Raw genomic sequence first — 10,812 nt, 5'->3', positions numbered from 1 at the left:
TACTTCATGTTATATATAATCTCACAAGTGCTAAGGATAATCATACAAGTTCACATTTGATATAATTCTGAGGGAAGCAGAGACAGGTAAGACACTTATTTGTGCAGCAGAAAACAATCCTTCTTTGTTCTCTTAGCAGAGCAGCTGAGAGTTGAGGGCCCAGCACTGTGCACACATTGATTAAACATAAATAACGCTAAATCACAACATTCATATACTTTATACTTAACACAGGTTGAGTATTTATGCTCTCACATTAATAATAGTTCAGACACACATAAAACGTGTTTCAAAGCTCTATACAGACGAAAGCCAGACTACAGCTGAGAGTAAGTGTCCTGCGTTCCAAAACAAAGCTCGTAAATCAACCCTTATCAGTAGAAGGATGAGCGAGGCCGTCTGGGAGCTTTTCCGAGTAACCCTGGAGATAAAATCTGCTCCTGAGTGGCTGAACATGGTGTCACTTGGACCATCAAGAGGTTTTGACATCCAATCACAAGTCTGTCCGAACCCGAAAGGGTGGGACATGAGAAACCTATAAATCTCGCTCAGACACAGGGTTTGGTTGAACAAAACACGAGGCTGATTGACCAGGCAAGGTTCGCTCTGACTTTGTTCCTCAGACTGCATTCTGATTACATGTAATATCTGCATACTTTAACTTTGTCTCAATTAAATCTTTAATACTAAGGTGAAGTGCTCCTGAAATTCTGTGCTCGGGTCACTTGAACACCCCAAAACCCTTCAGATGGTGACCCCGACGTGATGATCTTCGAGCACACGAGGAGCGGTGAGATTCGACCGGGGCATTTGTACGCATTTGCAAACTTCTGGTTTGACCTATTGTCACACCAGAAATGTTTTCAATATTCAAACAACATGAACAGATTTCCTCATATCAGGCAACCCCCACCCCCACTGATGCAGCTCTCACTGTAGCCAGGGACTGCAACCCCGCCAATCAGAAAAAAGTGACACCAGAATTTTTACAGGATATCAAATATCCCACCAGAGGAGAGAGAACTCTGGAGAACTGCCACTCTCCTTTCAAAGATGGTTACAAAGCAAAGTGACTGCTTCCATTTGGTCTTTAAGATCACTATGCTGTCCTCCTCTTGCCAAAATATAAACAATAACTGAAATATGAATTTCCTGCAGTCTTTGAAGTGACAAGTCAATCAGAGGCTGCTCTGTGGGGAGCGCTGGATTCAGTTGACTGGGACATATTTTAATGTAACTTAAGTGGTGAGCTCACAAAAGCAGTTGTGGAGTTTATCAGGGAAAAAAGTGGAAAATACTTTGTACAACCAAGGCAACCAACTGGATATTTTCTCAATCAGAACCATGGGTGGACACAAATGTATTTGATGCTCGAGGACCAGCACCACTGTATACCACAAAGGATTGGCACCCTGCGTACCACAAGGGGTTTGTCGCTGAAAATATGGAAGCATACAAAGCAGTTAGCCACATCCTCTGGATGAGCTGAGATAGAGAGACACATGGATGAGAGAAACCCCAGGGTGTTGTGGCAAAGTGTATGCACCACCACAGACTTCAGAGCAACACACATATCTGTCATGAGGCCAGACGCAGCTTGGACTAATGAACTAATGATTATTTCTGCATTTCGAATCTGACAGCTGGTTTTGCTGTCAGCCAGAAGAGAGGAGATGCCCATCAGGACAAAGCAAGAGGTGATGAGGGTATTTAAAAGTGTGAACACTGGGAAGGCAGCAGGACCAGATGGCATCAGTAAACCAGTCTTCTAAGCTGATCCTCCGTACAGTGTGAAAATCCTACTTGGTTTAAACAGGCTGTGGTATTTCTGCCCCCAAGATAACTCACTCTAACTTCCCAAATAATTATCACCCATAGCTCTTACACCAGTGGTAATGAAATGTTTTGAGAAATCAATTAAAACATTAATCAACCCTTCTCTACTAGATCCACTCAAGTTTGCAAATTGCCCAGACAGATCTATTAATGACACCTTAGCCTTCCTGCCCCATAAAATACTTTCCCATGATGACTTCAGATTGGGAAATAGTGAAAGTGATGTTTGTAAATCTCAGCTAAGCTTTCAACACCATGAGTCCTGATGCATGCTCCAGGTAGATAAATCTAACAAGGTTGAGTCAGGTCCTATGGACAGATTCTTCTTTGTTTAAATGTTTCATCTTTTATCCAAAAGACTTTTGCAGTCTGAGTTGCAAGCAAACTTTATCTTATAAACAGCACTTTCTCAAAGTGGATCAACCAGTCTGTTGGAGACAGCCAAAACTAGCTGTTCACATGATAAAGGAGGACCATCAGCCTAACAACCGATGGTTAGTGCCCTGATGGCAGCTTGCTATTCACAGAAGGCTGAGCGATACTTGTAATAGCAGCATTGTAAGAAGGTGACAGTTGAACATGAAGGTCTCGCCCATGTTTACTGATGGACGAGCTCTCTTCACAAAGACGGCTTTCTTCATTCCTCTCTTGATCCAACATTCCTCTCTATCAAGGATATGCACATCTTTATCCCTGAAAGAGTGACTGCTGGTCTGTAGATTCATTCATTCATTCAACCTTTATTTATACAGGGTAGTCTCATTGAGCCTCGGGGACTCATTTACAAGAGAGACCTGTTTTTAACAAAAAATGATGACAACAGTAAACAACAAAGACAACAGTAGACAATTATAAAAGAAAGCTTATGAACTGAGAAGAATAAATAAAAGAAAATGGTATTAAAAATTAAACAAAAACAGCTACATTATAAAGCGATGTAGAATACTAAAAACAGGAACATGTCTGCAATGTTTTGTTTTTTTTTGCCATGAACATAGCAGATGTTTGAAGCCTCTTAGAGAGGTCAAGGTCAAGAGCTTCAGATCTTTTTGCATGATATTCCAGGATACAGGAGCGGAGTAGGAGAAGGCCCTTTTGCCCAGTTCAGTCCGCACTGAGGCATCACTGCATGTAATAATGGCTTGAGAGTGTAAACTGTAGTTGCACTCATGCAGTGACATATAGGAGGAGATGTATCAAGGCAACAGACCAAGAAGTGATTTAAAGATGAAAATGTACCTGTGAGAGAGTCTGCATGAAGTTAATTATGTCCAGTGAATACAGGGTGCAGTGATGGGTATGGTAGTTACAGCCAGTTATGAATCTTAGTACCGTGATAGACAGCGTCCAATGTATGCAAGGTGCTTGTAGGGGTGTTCATGTAAATAATGTCACCATAGTCAATGGAGGGAAGGAACATCACAAGTACAAGGCATTTCCTAGCATTCAGAGTTAGACAGGATCTATTTCTGAAAAAAGAAACCCAGTTTAACTTCCAGTTTCTTTACCAAGTTTTCCACATGGAGCTTAAAAGAGAGATGTGAATCGACCAAGATACCCAAAAATATGTAGGAATCAACAAAGTCAATAAGAGTACCATTCAAAGATAAAATCAAAGGAAGACATGCTGGGACCAACTACCTGTTTGAAAACTGAATCCCTTTGGTTTTGTTGGCATTTACGACAAGTTTGAGATGGAACAAAATCTGACTGGATGATGTCAAAAGTGAATTGCAAAAGCTGGAAAACCTTAGCAACTGTTTTAGCTCAACAATAAATAAAAATGTAAAGATGTATCAGGGATGATCTGACCTACATTATCTATGTAGATTATGAAGAGTGTAGATTGTAAATGGTAAATGGACTGTATCCTGATGCATGCTCAATAATCCAGGTAGAAAAATCTAAAAAAAGTTAAATCTGGTCCTCTGGAAATTCAAAAAAACAAAACAAAGCAAATCAACAAAAAAATGTAGAAACGTTTCGTCTCTCATCCGAGAGACTTCCTCAGTCTGAGGAGCTGTATTCAGCTCAGTCTCTTAAATAGCACCGCCTCCGAGTGGATCAACCAGTTTTGCTGCTGACAACCAAAACCAGCTGATCACATGCTCAAGAAGGACATCAGCCTAACAATGCCGCCCTTGTGATGGGTCCTAAGACTAAGCCTTGTGGTATACCATTGTTACCTGTTAATTAACTGGAAGAAGTACCATCACATTGCCTCCGATCTGGGAAATAGTTAGTGAACCAAACAATGGTGTGATCTGAGAAACCAATTTATGAGAGCCAATAATAGTCAGTCAGGTTGTCTAGACAGTTACTTTTTTGTAAAAAGTCATTTCGCCATCTATCCATGTAGGGGCAGCTGTGGCTGAGTGGTTAGCGCAGTTGTCCTTCAATGCGAGAATTGGGGGTTCAAATCCACCAGCAGTCACATGCTGAAGTGTCCCTGGGCAAGACACTGAACCCCTCATAGCCTCTGATGTGTGTCTCATCGGTGTATGAATGTGATCTAAAGCACTGATTAGTCTCTTTAGAATGATTTGTTCAATTAGCTTTGTAGAGATTTAGTAGAGTGCTGTATGAATGGGTAAATGAGGACACAGATTGTAGTGTAAAGTGCTTTGAGTATCTTGAAATAAGATAGAAAGGCGCTATATAAGTACAGTCCATTTATTTACCATTTATCCGGAGGGCTTCATCAGTCTGAGGAGTCCCAATTAAACTGTTTTCCCCACTAAGCAGTACACTCCTTTAGTGGACCAACCAGTTTGCTGGTGATAAGATGGTTTCTGTGGGTTGTCCTGTCCCTCGTTGACTCCTCCCAGGCAAACAGCCACAACCAACGTGATTCAAGACATCAAAGTTCATGCTCAATCATCCATGTACAAAATCCACATAAAATCTACAAAAAAGAAACTGTCCAGATGACCTGACTGATCATTATTGGATTTTGTACAAGGAAGATTGAGCATAAACTTTGATGTCAATTTCTGAGAGCTTATGGTATAAGATGTCGTGGTCCACCGTGTCAAACGCTTCAGACAAGTCTAAGAAAAGTGCAGCACAATAATTCTTAGCATCCACTGCATCAACAACATCATAAAAAAAACCTTCAGCGAAGCAGTCATGTTGTTTCCTGAAACCAGATTGATGGAGAGGTAAGATGTTAAATGAGTCCAAATATTTTTGATTTAAGAGTTTATCAGTTTTTCTAGAACCTTGGCTAAAATACAGAGTTTAGAGATTGGTCGATAGTTGTTCAGTGAGGTGAGGTCACCTCCCTGCAGCAAAAGTAGAACAATGGCTGTTTTCTAAGTGTCTGGAATGGAGTTTTGGCTTATGGACAGGTTAAAGATGTGAGACACTGGTTCTGCGATAATATGAGCAGCCAGACTTTAGACATAAGGTGGAAGGTCATCAGGGACTGCAGCTTTTTTAGTCTAGACCTTTTGACAATTTACTTTGTATTAATATCCTGATGCATGCTCAATAATCCAGGTAGAAAAATCTAAAAAAGTTAAATCTGGTCCTCTGGACATTCAAAAAAACAAAACAAAGCAAATCAACAAAAAATGTAGAAACGTTTCGTCTCTCATCCGAGAGACTTCCTCAGTCTGAGGAGCTGTATTCAGCTCAGTCTCTTAAATAGCACCATCTCAGAGTGGATCAACCAGTGTTGCTGCTGACAACCAAAACCAGCTGATCACATGCTCAAGAAGGACCATCAGCCTAACAATGGATCATTAGCACACTGATGGCTGTTTACTGTTCACAGAGGGCTGAGTGATACTAGCAATCACAGCATTGTAAGAGGGGGACAGTTGAACCCGGAGGCCTCCACCCCTGTTTAATGATGGACGATTTCTTTTCACAAAGATGGCCTCCTTTTCTCCTCTCTCAAACCATCGTTCCTCTCTGTCCAGGATGTGAACATCTTCATCCCTGAAAGAGTGACCGCTGGCCTGGAGATGAGTGTAGACCGCAGAGTCCTGGTCCTATGGTCATTCCATATGTTGAGGGAGTATCAGAGAAACTGAGACGTTTATTTTCTAAACATAACGTCCCAGTGGCTTTTAAACCCCAAAATACATTACGGCAAAGACTGGTTCATCCCAAAGATCCAGTCCCCCGGCACAAACAGAGCAATGTTGTGTATGCTGTTCAGTGTCAGGAGGGCTGTGATCAGTCTTACATCGGGGAAACTAAACAGCCACTGTCCAAAAGGATGGCCCAGCACAGAAGATCAACATCATCAGGCCAGGACTCTATACTTGAGCATACTTGAGCCTGTACAGCTCAAAGTTAGCACAGAATATAAATCAGTAAAATTGTTGTTGTTTTATTGTGTATATAAAAGTCTCACAATAAAGTTTACATATTTTTATTAAAACCCTGAAAAACCACCAATTATGTGATTAATAGAGCAAAGCAGTGGTGTTGCAGCTTTAGCTGCAGAAAGAGCATGATTAGCATACTGTCAGAACGTTGTTACAGATGTGTTGCAATGACCTTTAGCACAGTTTGAACTTTCAAGCTCCACAAAATCATATATATTCTACATCACTGCATGATAAAGTATCTTTAGACACAGCATATGACATTTCCATGGGACATGTTCTTTTTTAAGAAAACACAAAGTGCACTTTAAACCCCAAAATACATTACGGCAAAAACTGGTTCATTCCAAAGATCCAGTCCCCTGGCACAAACAGAGTAATGTTGGGTATGCTGTTCAGTGTCAGGAGGGCTGTGATCAGTCTTACATCGGGGAAACTAAACAGCCACTGGCCAAAAGGATGGCCCAGCACAGAAGATCAACATCATCAGGCCAGGATTCTGCGGTCTACACTCATCTCCAGGCCAGCGGTCACTCTTTCAAGGATGAAGATGTTCACATCCTGGACAGAGAGGAACAATGGTTTGAGAGAAGAGTAAAGGAGGCCATCTTTGTGAAAAGAAATCGTCCATCATTAAACAGGGGTGGAGGCCTCCGGGTTCAACTGTCCCCCTCTTACAATGCTGTGATTGCTAGTATCACAGCCCTCTGTGAGTAGTCAACAGCCATCAGTGTGCTAATGACCCATTGTTAGGCTGATGGTCCTTCTTGAGCATGTGATCCGCTGGTTTTGGTTGTCAGCAGCAAACTGGTTGATCCACTCTGTGAAGGTGCTATTTAAGAGACTGAGCTGAAAACAGAACCTCAGACTGAGGAAGTCTCTTGGATGAGAGAAGAAACGTTTCTAGATTTTTTTGCTTTGTTTTGTTTTTTTGTTTTTTTGAATGTCCAGAGGACCAGATTGAACTTTTTTGGATTTTTACTGAAACTTTTTTAGTTTGGGACATTTGTTATGATGTGTAACCATGGCAACGAGGCAGTTTTCTACAACCAACAGCAGCTGATTAACATCTCAAAAGCTCAAATAATATCTCAACTACAGCCCCAAATCTCAAATGAGTTGAAAAGGATCCAACATTTTTCAGTCAGGTCATCTGGACAGTTTCTTTTTTTTTTTTTTTTGTGCTGAAACGTTCTCCTTTGATCCAGAAGGCTTCATCAGTCAAGGCAATGGAGGAGGGGGCGTACCAAAGAAACCATCTTATCACAAGCAGAATTGGTTTGTTCCACTTTGGAGTAAGCTGTTGGGGGAAGAATCAGTTTTGTTGTGTTTCTTTGACTGACGAAGCCTTCCGGACTGAAGGCAAAACGTTTCAGCACTAAACAAAGAAACTGTCCAGATGACCTGAGTGAAAAATGTTGGATTGTATACCTGGATTATTGAGCATGGACTTTGATAGTTGAAAAGGATGTTCTGTGAATGCATTCTCATCTCTCTGCCAGCTGTGCTCGAGTGCCTGACCACCGAGATCCTGGAACTAGCAGGAAACACGGCTCATGACAGCGGAAGGCAGTATTGTCCCTGGGCACCGACAGTTGGCTGTCTGCAGCAACGAGGAGCTCGGCAGACTGCTGGGAGGAGTGGCCATCGCTTTGAGAGAAGTTCTGCCCGGCATTCGGGCGGTTCTACAGCCGAGAGGAACCGAGAGGCAGGCTGAGTCTGGGTGGACAGATCGAACGGCAGCTGCAGCCAGTTTCTTAGGATCCACTGTGGGATGGACCTTTACAATCTTACCGGCGCCATCTGGCGCCATCTTTTCCAAGATGGCGCCGGTGTGTAGGGCTGCCCGTCTCTCGCTCTCTGCTTGTATTGTATTTTTGTTATTTTTACAATGGTTTGTGCAGTGTGCCGAGTCATATTTTCAGTATGATCGTCTGGCACTTTTGGAGCTCCGTACATTTGCTGAAATTCCCGCGGAGTTTTTGAACAGCGGTCAGCGCTCTCCCCCACCGGTCCTGTCTGAGATTCCTTCTGCGTGACCCTGGCCTTTCTCCATGGAGGAAACGTCGCAGACGTCGTGGGAAGCGTGCAGGGATTTTGGTGAAACTGAGGCAAAGTGTGGATTATTCTATCAGGACTCGCTCTGGATCTGATCATCTCCTCTCTGACCCGTGGTGCTCCTGGGGCCCAGCTGCTGGCCAGCTGCCCGCGCGCTCAGTCCATGGAAACACCTGGAGTTGTTTACCTGTGCGCTGCACCAGCAGACCTGGAGGAGCTGTTCTTCATAACCTGCGCCCGCTGGCGCGCACGTCTCCCTTCACGGCTGTGTCTGCGCTGGACCCTATCAGGATGTGTTTAATCAACGCAAGGTCTGTTTCCAACAAGACGTTTATCCTCAATGACTTTTTTAAATATCAGGATTTGGATTTTCTGTTCATCACGGAATCTTGGATTTCTGATGGTGAGTCCAGCGCCTTGGTGGATCTACTACCCCCGGACTGTCTGTGTTTCAATGCCCCGCGGCCATCAGGTCAGAGCGAGGGGGGGGGGGGGGGGGGATTATTAACAGTTTTTAAAGCAAACTTGGCCTGTAAAGAGTTGTCCATCCCGGTGTCCCGCGCTAGCTTTGAGCTAAGCGTCTTTGAACTCGGACACTCTCCTACGGTTCTGTGCGCGCTCGTCTACCGCCCCCCTCATTCTAAGGACTTCGGAAATGAATTCTCTGACTTTTGGCTGATATCACACAGAGATACACTCACTTTTTGCTTATTGGTGACTTTAATTTGCATGTGTGTTGTCAGGAGAAGCCCCTAGTGAAGGACTTTCTAGATTTATTGGACTCTTTTAATTTAACTCAGCAGGTAAACGGTCCCACCCAAGAACACGGTCACAGGCTGGACCTTGTTTTAACATGCGGTGTCTCCGTTTCTAATTTGAAAATCGGTGACAATGTTTTTTTCAGATCACATGCCTGTATTGTTTGACTTCACCCCCCCATGTCCTACAGGTAAGACATGCATTCTTGCACGTACGCATTCCATTAACCATTTCACTGCTGCTTGTTTTAATGAAGGTTTTAATTCTGAGAGGATTGAACAGCTCTCGGTGTCTCTTACCACTGAGGAGCTAACCTCTCAGTTCAACTCTGCCTGTTTAGATGTTCTGGACCGTGTTGCTCCCCTTAAAACCAGAAAAACAAAACTTAAATCAGAGCCTTGGCTGAATGACGTCACGCGAGCCGTTAGGCAGCAGTGTCGCAGAGCTGAACGAAGGTGGAGGAAGGACAGGCTGCAGGTTTCTTTTCAAATGTTAAGGGAGAGTTGGTGTCACTATCAAAAAATCGTTAAAGCTGCCAAATGTAAATTCTTCTCTGATTTAATTGTCTCCAACTCCCATAACCCTCGAGTTCTTTTCTCCACCCTGAACTCAGTTCTACACCTCAGTGAGCCTTCACCTCTGGAAGCCTCAACTGAGCTGTGTGAAAACTTCCTCCATTTCTTTTTAGAAAAAGTGGCAAACACCCAGGCACTCATTTCTCCACCAGCTCATGATCTGTCCATCCCATCTCAGTGTGTGGCTGTGTTTGACCACTTTGAGCCCATCTCTCTGTCTTCTCTGGAGCAGGTAATGTGCAACATGAAGCCATCTGGTTCCCCCTTTGATGTGGTCCCCCCTCGACTACTAAAGGAAGTTTTTCCTACCCTGGGTCCTTTTATTCTCACTATTCTGAATAGCAGTTTATCCTCAGGTGTGGTGCCAAAAACTTTTAAACATGCTGCTGTCGAACCCCTCCTGAATAAACCTAACCTTGACCCCTCAGTCATGTCCAACTTCCGGCCTGTCTCCAGACTCCCATTCACCTCTAAACTACTGGAAAAAATTGTGGAGTCTCAGTTGAAACAGTTTTTGGGGGATCACGCTATCCTAGAGTTATTCCAATCTGGCTTCAAATCTCTCCATAGCACTGAAACTGCTCTACTGAAGGTTTTTAATGACAGTTTCATATCCAGAGACGCAGGTGATTTTGTGCTGCTTGTCCTATTGGACCTTACATCTGCTTTTGACACCATCGACCACAAGATCCTCATTTCTAGACTGGAGCAGTGGGTGGGCATCACATGGTCAGCCCTTAAATGGTTTGGGTCCTACCTCTCTGACAGAACCTTCTGTGTCAATATCAAAGATTTTAGTTCGGCATCGACAGTGCTCCAGTGGGGGGTACCACAGGGGTCCATCCTCGGTCCCCTTCTCTTTTCTTTATACCTGCTGCCACTAGGTGCTATCTTCCGCAAACACAACATACCCTTTCATTTCTACGCTGATGATTGCCAAATTTATTTCCCCCTGAGGCACAGAGGCACACGCTCTATTCAGCCTCTTCTTGATTGCCTGGCTGACATCCGGGACTGGATGGCTTTAAACTTCTTAAGCTTCAATGAGAAGAAGTCTGAAGTCATGCTGTTCCATCCCAGTGGCTCACTCATGAACCATGACATTGACCTTTTCTCTCTAGCCCCACTAGAGAAACAAAAGGTCACTAATCTGGGGGTGATAATGGACCCGTCCTTAAAACTCAACAGTCACGTAAACATGATGGTCAAATCCTGTTTTTTTCAGCTGAGACGGCTGTCTAAGC

Source organism: Nematolebias whitei, chromosome 7 (genome assembly GCF_014905685.2).
Source record: "Nematolebias whitei isolate Nwh7 chromosome 7, NemWhi1, whole genome shotgun sequence".
Lineage (NCBI taxonomy): Eukaryota > Metazoa > Chordata > Actinopteri > Cyprinodontiformes > Rivulidae > Nematolebias > Nematolebias whitei.
The sequence above is the reverse complement of the archived record's forward strand: the minus strand, read 5'-3'. Positions refer to the sequence as shown.